The following is a 9,081-nucleotide window of genomic DNA, read 5'->3' on the forward strand; positions in this document are numbered from 1 at the left end:
ACAATCGTATAATAAATACAAAGTGCAAAGTCCATAATCTGACCTCATGGCAATGTGTATAATTTACGATCAGGGTATGTTCACACAGAGTGTTTTCAGCTGTTTTTCGGGCCGTAAAAGTCCCAAAATACACTGAAAAATCGGTAGCGGAACGCCTACAAATATCTGCCCATTGATTTCAATGGGAAATACGGCGTTCTGTTCCGACGGGGCATTTTTTTACGCCTCCATTTTTCAAAAACGGCACGTAAAAAGACGCCTGGAAAAAAGAAGTGCATGTCACTTCTTGAGATGTTTTTGGAGCCGTTTTTCATAGACTCTAGAAAAACAGCTCCAAAAACGTGCATCAAAAACGCAGCGAAAAACGCGAGTATAATTAAAAATGTCTGTAGGGTATGTGCACGCACAAACTCAAAAAGGTCCAAAAATACGGAGCTGTTTCCAAGGGAAAACATCTCCGTATTTTCAGATGTTTTTGAGTTTGTGTGTGCACATACCCTAAATATAATATACCATCACATGTAATCTGAAATACACCCACATCAGTGTACAATCTTTAAAATTCCATAATTGCAATACAATACTTACACATGTATCAAATATCGTGATCTAACTAATTTAGCATACAGGAAATAAGAGATTGGCACCCGCCCAGGAGATCTAACTATCCACATGTCCATGTGTCTGTTTGTTGCTGGCGCTATTGCGCATGTGTCCCAATCACTCCCTGATAGGTTAGACAATATCACATGTTGCTGATAACCAATGAACACATATCAAGCGCAATTGCGCACACCTCATTGTGACCCGAAGATACCATCTTACTAACTGGCAGACAGTCAACAGAATAGTGGGCTTTCCCAAAAGGACCTAGTGGAACCGCCTCAAAATAGGGAGTGTTGAATGTCCGTTCCCTGGCAACGCCTGTAAATAACCGACGTCTCAATGCTTATAGCAATACACCTCCCTTGGCGGGTTCTGAATAGTGTGCTTAACACCAGATAATTATGATAAAGCTGTGTATTTATTATATCTGTCCTCGTCGTGTCCCATTTGTTACCAGTCTGATAATCCGCGGTATCACAGCACTCCACGTCAGTGTATAGTGTCCACCGCTACCGTTGATGTCAAACCCATGTCCCCCAGAATATAACTGGATGGCATGAGTCTTGTCTCAGCCGTAATGGGATAGACATTTAGGGATCTTCAAATCACATGTCTATGTCATTTACATCTAATCCTTACATTCCAAAGCAGCCCAATCTGCATGTCGGACAATAAGAATGGTTTAAAGAGGCTCTGTCACCAGATTTTGCAACCCCTATCTGCTATTGCAGCAGATAGGCGCTGCACTGTAGATTACAGTAACGTTTTTATTTTTAAAAAACGAGCATTTTTGGCCAAGTTATGACCATTTTTGTAGTTATGCAAATGAGGCTTGCAAAAATCCAAGTGGGTGTGTTTAAAAGTAAAAGTCCAAGTGGGCGTGTATTAGGTGCGTACATCGGGGCGTTTTTAATACTTTTACTAGCTGGGCGCTGTGAAGAGAAGTAACATCCTCTTCTCTTCAGAACGCCCAGCTTCTGACAGTGCAGACCTGTGACGTCACTCACAGGTCCTGCATCGTGACGGCCACATCGGCACCAGAGGCTACAGTTGATTCTGCAGCAGCATCAGCGTTTGCAGGTAAGTCTATCTTACCTGCAAACGCTGATGCTGCTGCAGAATCAACTGTAGCCTCTGGTGCCGATGTGGCCGTCACGATGCAGGACCTGTGAGTGACGTCACAGATCTGCACTGTCAGAAGCTGGGCGTTCTGAAGAGAAGAGGATGTTACTTCTCTTCACAGCGCCCAGCTAGTAAAAGTATTAAAAACGCCCCGATGTACGCACCTAATACACGCCCACTTGGACTTTTACTTTTAAACACACCCACTTGGATTTTTGCAAGCCTCATTTGCATAACTACAAAAATGGTCATAACTTGGCCAAAAATGCTCGTTTTTTAAAAATAAAAACGTTACTGTAATCTACATTGCAGCGCCTATCTGCTGCAATAGCAGATAGGGGTTGCAAAATCTGGTGACAGAGCCTCTTTAAGCCCTTCAGGACCAAGCTAATTTTGGCCTTCAGGACCAGCCCCATTATTTTCAAATCTGACATGTGTCACTTTATGTGGTAATAACTTGGGAATGCTTTTACCTATCCAAGGGATTCTGAGATTGTTTTCTCGTGACATATTGGACTTTATGTTAGTGGAAAAATTTGGTTGATAAATGCATTGCTTATTTGTGAAAAACACCAACATTTTGAGAAAATTTGCAAAAATTATGATTTATCTAATTTTAAATGTATCTGCCTGTAAAACAGATAGTAATACCACACACAAAAAGTTATTTCTACTTTATGTTGGCATCATTTTTTGAACATTCTTTTCTTTTTCTAGGACGTTATAAGGCTTAGAACTTTAGCAGCAATTTCTCACATTTTCAAGAAAATTTCAAAAGGCTATATTTTCAGGGACGGATTCTGTTCTGAAGTGGCTTTGAGGACCCCATATATTAGAAACCCCCATAAATCACCCCTGAAAGTATTCAAAACAGCATTCAGAAAGTGTTTTAACCCTTTAGGCGTTTCAAAGAAATTGAAGTAAATTAGAGGTGAAATTTACAAATTTCATTGTATTTGCCAAAATAAATAATTTTTTTCTGTAACACAGAAGGTTTTACCCGAGAAATGCAACTCAATATTGCCCAGATTCTGCAGGTTTTAGAAATATCCCACAAGTGGCCGTAGGGAGCTAATGGACTGAAGCACAGGCGTCAGAAGCAAAGGAGCACCCAGAGGATTTTGGGGCCTCCGTTTTATTAGAATACATTCTAGGGAGGAAGGAGCAGGCATGTGACCCCCACCTCCTCTGTCCTGCGATGCACTGCTATGCTGCTCTGGACCCAGCCCCTGCTAATTGATGTAGCTGGCACACTGATTTGGCTGGGCTAATGCTGCTACTAAGATTGCTACATGCTACTCCCTGTAGCTAGCTCCAATCCTCTTGGCTTTCTAACTTGGTCTACTGGCTCTCCTACACCTTGATATGACTAATAGCTTGCATGCTGAGCTCGGTCAAAGTTTTTATCTGCACTCCAGTTTTGCCTCTCCTGTCTTAATTTTTGTATTTATCATCAAGGCCTGCACGGTTGCATTCCTACATTCTTGTATAAGTCCAGGATCCTAAGGAGTTCAAAACCAGGAGGGGTGAGATCGTTCCTATCAATATCAGAGTTTATCTGTGCATTATACTTTTAGAAGCTGATATGTGTTGATTTATAAACGGTCGTCTGCCTGACTGTCTATCTGCTACTTGCTTGCTGCTGCTTTTTTTTTAATTTTCCTTTTTTAACTTTTTTCAGTTGCTAGTACTGCTGATTATTTCTACTCAAAAGGGATTATTTTTTTTTGGTTGTCTGTTTAGTACTCAGTGGAAAGTGGTCTGATCTGTGACTTCGGTTAGATCATATTTTTGGTGCAGATATGCCTCCAAAGAAACATGAGAAGGATAATGTTCCAGCAAGCAAAAGATACAGAGGGGGCTCTGGAGGCAAAGCTGCACCTCCAAGGAAAGATAAATTCCTATCCTCCCCGCCTCTTTGACTTCTAGAGGAAAACAGGGTAACCTGGAAGAGCATTTATATTATGGCAGGAGAGGAGTCAGAGAGTGGCGGTTCTAACTGTCCAAATAGGGGGAGTATAGGCGGATACGAGTCTTATTAAACATGACCTGTCTAAAATAAGAGAGAGGCTGGAGGAAGCGAAGGAAAGGGTCTCTTCTATTGAAGATACGGTGACCACTTCAAAATCTAAGATTGACATTTTGGAGTGAGATGTGAAAGATTCTGCTAGTAAATTGGTGGACTTGAGGATAGATCCAGGAGAGCAAACATTCGCTGCATGCGATTCCCTGAGGGGTTAGAAGAAGAAAATTGCTGTGAATATATTACAAATTGGCTGCTGGAGAGGTTTGGAGAGGCAGTATCATCCATAGTCTTTACTATGGAAAGGGCTCACAGAGTCCCGTTTAAACCCAGACCTGCAGGCCAGGCCCCAAGATCTATTCTGGTCAAGCTGTTATGTGCAGGAGACGGGAATATAATCCTAAGAAATACATGATCAAGGGAGAATATGGTGGTAAATGGAGCCCAGATAATGCTTTTTCCGGACTACTCAATGGTTACTTCCAAAAATAGGCTTAAGTTAATTGAAATTAAGAAACGTCTGAGAAAAGCGGAGTTACAATATCCCTTGATATTCCTGGCAAAGTTACGGGTGATACATAAGGGGCAAACTTTTTTTTTTCCTCCTCTGAGGAGGCAACCATCTGGATGGACTATGGGTTTTCCATAAGGAGAGCTGTTTGTTGCCCGGATGGACTCTGACTGTTCTAAGGAATTGTGATTGTTGGAGAATGTTATAAATAAGATGTGGGGTGGTATGTCTAGGAGATTTAACGGTGGATAAAAATGTGGTCTGGTAAAGCAAGATAGAAAGGCAAGAGGGTGTTTAGGTACATTATCATGCAGGCAGTGTAGATACACAAAATGTGGTATTTTGGTATGGAGTTAGGGGGTAGGGGCAATACCACGTGTAGGAGTTCCCTGTAATGTAGATATTGGTTTCTGGGGGGCTTCAGGGGGAGGGGGTGGTAGGGGGGTGGACCTGGCGAACAAAGAAGGGAAGGAGGGGATGTGATTTTTTATTTATTTTTTTCGTTTTTTGTCCTTTTTGGAGTATGCAAATTTTATCATGGAACTTTAGGGGGCTGGGGAATAAATTTAAGAGATTGGCAGTTTTTAATTTAATCCAGAATTACCTGCCCGCTGTGATTTGTTTGCAGGAGACCCATCTTCTTCCTACGATGCTCGGTGGTCTATCTGGGGGGTGGGTTTCCCATATGTACCACTCTGTCTATTCGTCCTTTTCTAGAGGAGTGAGTATTTTGGTCCATAAGAGTATTATGGTTCAGATGCATGAGGTCCTAGTGGACGATGCAGGAAGATTTGTGTTATTACATAGGAGATTTGATGGAGTGGACATGGTATTGGGGTCAGTGTATGTTGCCCTGCATTTTGCTTATTTGGCATTGGATAATGTTACCCTGTTTCTGGCTAATAAACCTGGAGTTTCTTTTCTCCTAATTTGGGACTTTAATAAGGTTCCAGATGAAGTAAAGATCAGCACTGGAGGTCCCCTTTAAAACCTGGGAGTACTAGTCACTCTTTTGGGTGTTATTTGGAGGTGATGGGATGGTTTGATACATAGAGGATTTTTCACCCAGACACATTTCAGTTCTCTTGTTATTCTAAGACCTTGGAATCCCTCTCAAGAATTGACTTTGCTCTGGCAAATAAACAAATGATGGGCTTAGTCAAGAGGGTGAAATATGAGGCAAGAGGCCTGTCGGATCATTCACCATTGCTTGTTGAAATTAAGACCATAAGGCTTGGTTGTTCTGTGAGAGCATTCTTGGAATGAAACAAAATGAGGAAGCTTTAGCTCAGTTTATGGAGTTTTTCCAGATTAATAAGAGGACCGCATCTAGAAGATTAATTTGGGACACATTTAAAGCATATGTGAGAGGAACAGGAGAGAGAGACAAGTGGTAGACTCTTTGAGGCAGGATTTAAATAGAGCAGAGGAGGAGTATACCCGTTGTCAATCAGATGATAAGGCAGCGATATGGCAGGCGTCTCAAAATAGGCAGGACGAGTTTCTAAGGCAGGGATCCTTGCAGAAAAATGAGATTATTTCAGGTGAATATTATTTGGAAGAAAATGTTTGTCATCTTGCGTGAAAAATCGGAAGGGGCAGTCGGAAACAGTTGCGATTAGAAGAAATTCAGGGAAAATTATTACGGATGCCGTAAGAATTGCCAACGAATTTGCTTCCTTTTATAAAGAAGTATATGCACCTGAGGATACTTGTGTCACGGCGCGGGGTGTGGACCCACTGGGCCGTACCGTGTAGCGGGGTAGCAGCTGACCAACTAGGTACAAAACAATGTCTATAGTCCAGAACGGGTACCTGAGGCAATGTAGACAGTAGCGGAGACACAACTTGACTTTCACTGTAGATGGCTAGTAAATGCAGCGGAAGACACGACTTGACTCTCACTGTAGATACGATAGCACGGGATACAGGGTACAGGCAGCAGGAACGGGTAACACTGGGAACTGGAAAACACGGGGAGACCATTTGCAAGACAAACTTAGGTATACAACAACGCTCAGGCAAGGATCAAGTGGGCAGAGCCCTTTTTATAGTCCAGCAGCCATTTTGGCTAATTATTGAGTAATGACAGCTGGACGCGTACTGGCCCTTTAAGGCCGTGCACGCGCAGGCGCGTGCGCCCTGCGGGAAACAGTCCGAGAATACGTAAGTGAGTGCCAGTGTCTCCCAGGAGGAAGAGGTCGCTGAGAACACAGATGTCCATGGCCAGGACCGTCAGAGGGTAAGTGTGAACGACGGCCCTCGGCCATAGATGTTACAACTTGTACGTTGGATTGTTGAAATGATATTTGGATAAAATAGCGTTCCCCAGAATATCAGAGGTTCAGAGGGAAGCTCCGGAGGTACCTTTGTCAAGGGTCGAATATGAGGCGGCTATTAAACAAGTGCCACTAGAAAAGTCCCCTGGGCTGGATGGGATTCCATTCTAATTCTTTTCTAAGTATCAAGAGCAGATTCTGGGGGAGTTCCTGGGGACAATGGAGGAAGCCTAGAGTCTATGAATGATGCTTTAATTTCTCTTATCTTGAAGAAAGATAAAGATCGTCATACCGTCTGATCTCTCTCTTAAATTGTGATATCAAGTTTGGTAGCCAAGGTTCTGGCGAACCGGTTGGCCTCTGTTATAGAGGATATTATTCACCCAGAACAGACAGATTTCATTCCAGGTAAAGCCATTAATTACAATTTACGTAAAGTCTTTACTAATTTACAGTATGGAGAGAATTATGCGGTGGAAGAGGGAATTCTCTCAACCGATGCAGTAAGGGCGTTTGATTCGGTCAATTTAGATTTTTTGTGGGCAGTTCTTTTGAGGTTTGGGTTTAGAGAAAATTTTGTCTCCTGGATCAAGCTTATGTATAGGACCCCCCCCCCCAGGCTCAGGTGGGTGTGAGTAAGATAAATTCACAATTTTTTGTTTTAGCTAGAGGTAGCCGACAGGGATGTCCTTTATCCCCTTTTTTGTTTGCAATTGTTATTGAATGTCTGACACTAAAGATAAGGGCAGATCCAGGTATCATGGGGTTTTTGTTCGGGGCCGAGGAGGAAAAAATTTTCTTGTACGCGGATGACATGCTCCTGTATCAAAGGCAGTTGTCGGATGTGGAGCATGTTGTCCGCATGTATCAGGAGTTCGGGATTCTGTGGGGCATCCAGATCAATTGGTCTAAATCCATTTTCTAATTATTACAAGCGAAAAAGGAGAAAAAGCACCCCAGCAGTAATAAACTGCTGATTGGACCCACGGCAGGGCTCAGAAGGGAAGGAGCGCCATTTGGATTTTGCTGAATTGGTTGAATTGGTTTCTGGGGGCCATGTCGCATTTGCAGAGCCCCTGAATTACCAGTACTGTAGAAATTCCCCAGCTGTGATCCCATTTTGGAGACTATACCCCTCAAATAATTTAATTAGAGGTGTAGTGAGCATTTTGATCCTTCAGATGTTTTATAGATTTTATTAGAATTGGGATGTGAAAATGAAAAAATCTTTTATTACCAATAATATGTCGTTTTAGCTCATAATTTTTAATTTCCACAAGGAATACAGGAGAAAAGACACAAATTTGTTACACAATTTCTCCTGAGTAAGGAAATACCCCATATGTGGTTGTAAATGGCTTACACGGCAAGGGTCTAAATGGAAAAAGCACAATTTAGTTTTTGGAGTGGAGATTTTACAAAATTGTTTTTTGACGCCATGTTGCATTGCGCTGAGGTACCAGTACAGTGAAAACCCCCGAGAAGTTACCCCATTTGGAAAACTACACCCCTTTAAGGAATTTATCATGAGGTGTAGTGAGCATTTTGACCCCACAGGTGTTGCAAAAATTAGTACACAATAGATCAGGGGTCTCAAACTCGGCAGGGTAAGTGGGCCGCATATAGAAAAAATGGGAAGTTGACGGGCCGCATTACTTTCAAATTTGATACAATACAAAATTATTGTTAATAAATTACTTATTTGAACTACTATAACACTATATTACTATAATAATAATAATAATAATAATAATAATAATAATAATAATAACACTACATTACTATAAAATTAATACTACATTACTATAATAATACCGCTAGGTTTAAAATTTGAGATATTTCTCCACGTGCTTATTTAAACAATCCAGTTTTCCAGTTTAATTGTCGCTAAATGCAGTCCGGCGGCTCAGTTGGCAGCGTTTGGCAGACACACATGTCAAGATTACGGCGATACCAAATTTATATTGTTTTTAAATGTTTTACTACTTTTACACAGTAAAAACACTTTTTACTATAAATAAAATAATGTTTTAGTGTCACCATATCCTGAGAGTCATAATTTTTTTAATTTTTTTTGTCCATGGAGCGAAGTGAGTGCTTGTTTTTTGCGTGACAAACTGTAGTTTTTATTGGTACAATTTTGGGGTACCTGCAACATTGATCACTTTTAATTCCATTTTTTTGGAAACAACGTGACCAAAAAAGGAATTTCTGCCATTGTTTTTTATTTTATTTTTTTACCGTGTTCACGGCAGGACCTAATAGGCTTCCGTACCTGGCCGAGCAGGAAGTCGTTGCCATAGCAACCATTGGCACCCCGCAATTTTTCGCGGGGGCCAACGGGGTACAAAGGGAGCCCCCCTTCCTCTGTGTCAATCACTAAATGCCGCTGTCGCTATTGTGCCATTTAAGGGGTTAAACGGCGGTGATCGGGAATAACTGTGATTGCCGCCTTTGCAGTGGGATGTCGGCTGTATATTAGAGCCGACACTAGCTGAAGATGAAGCGAGCACAGCTCCTGTGCCCGCTTCATCCTCAGG

The sequence above is a fragment of the Rhinoderma darwinii genome, chromosome 9, assembly GCF_050947455.1.
Source record: "Rhinoderma darwinii isolate aRhiDar2 chromosome 9, aRhiDar2.hap1, whole genome shotgun sequence".
Taxonomy (NCBI): domain Eukaryota; kingdom Metazoa; phylum Chordata; class Amphibia; order Anura; family Rhinodermatidae; genus Rhinoderma; species Rhinoderma darwinii.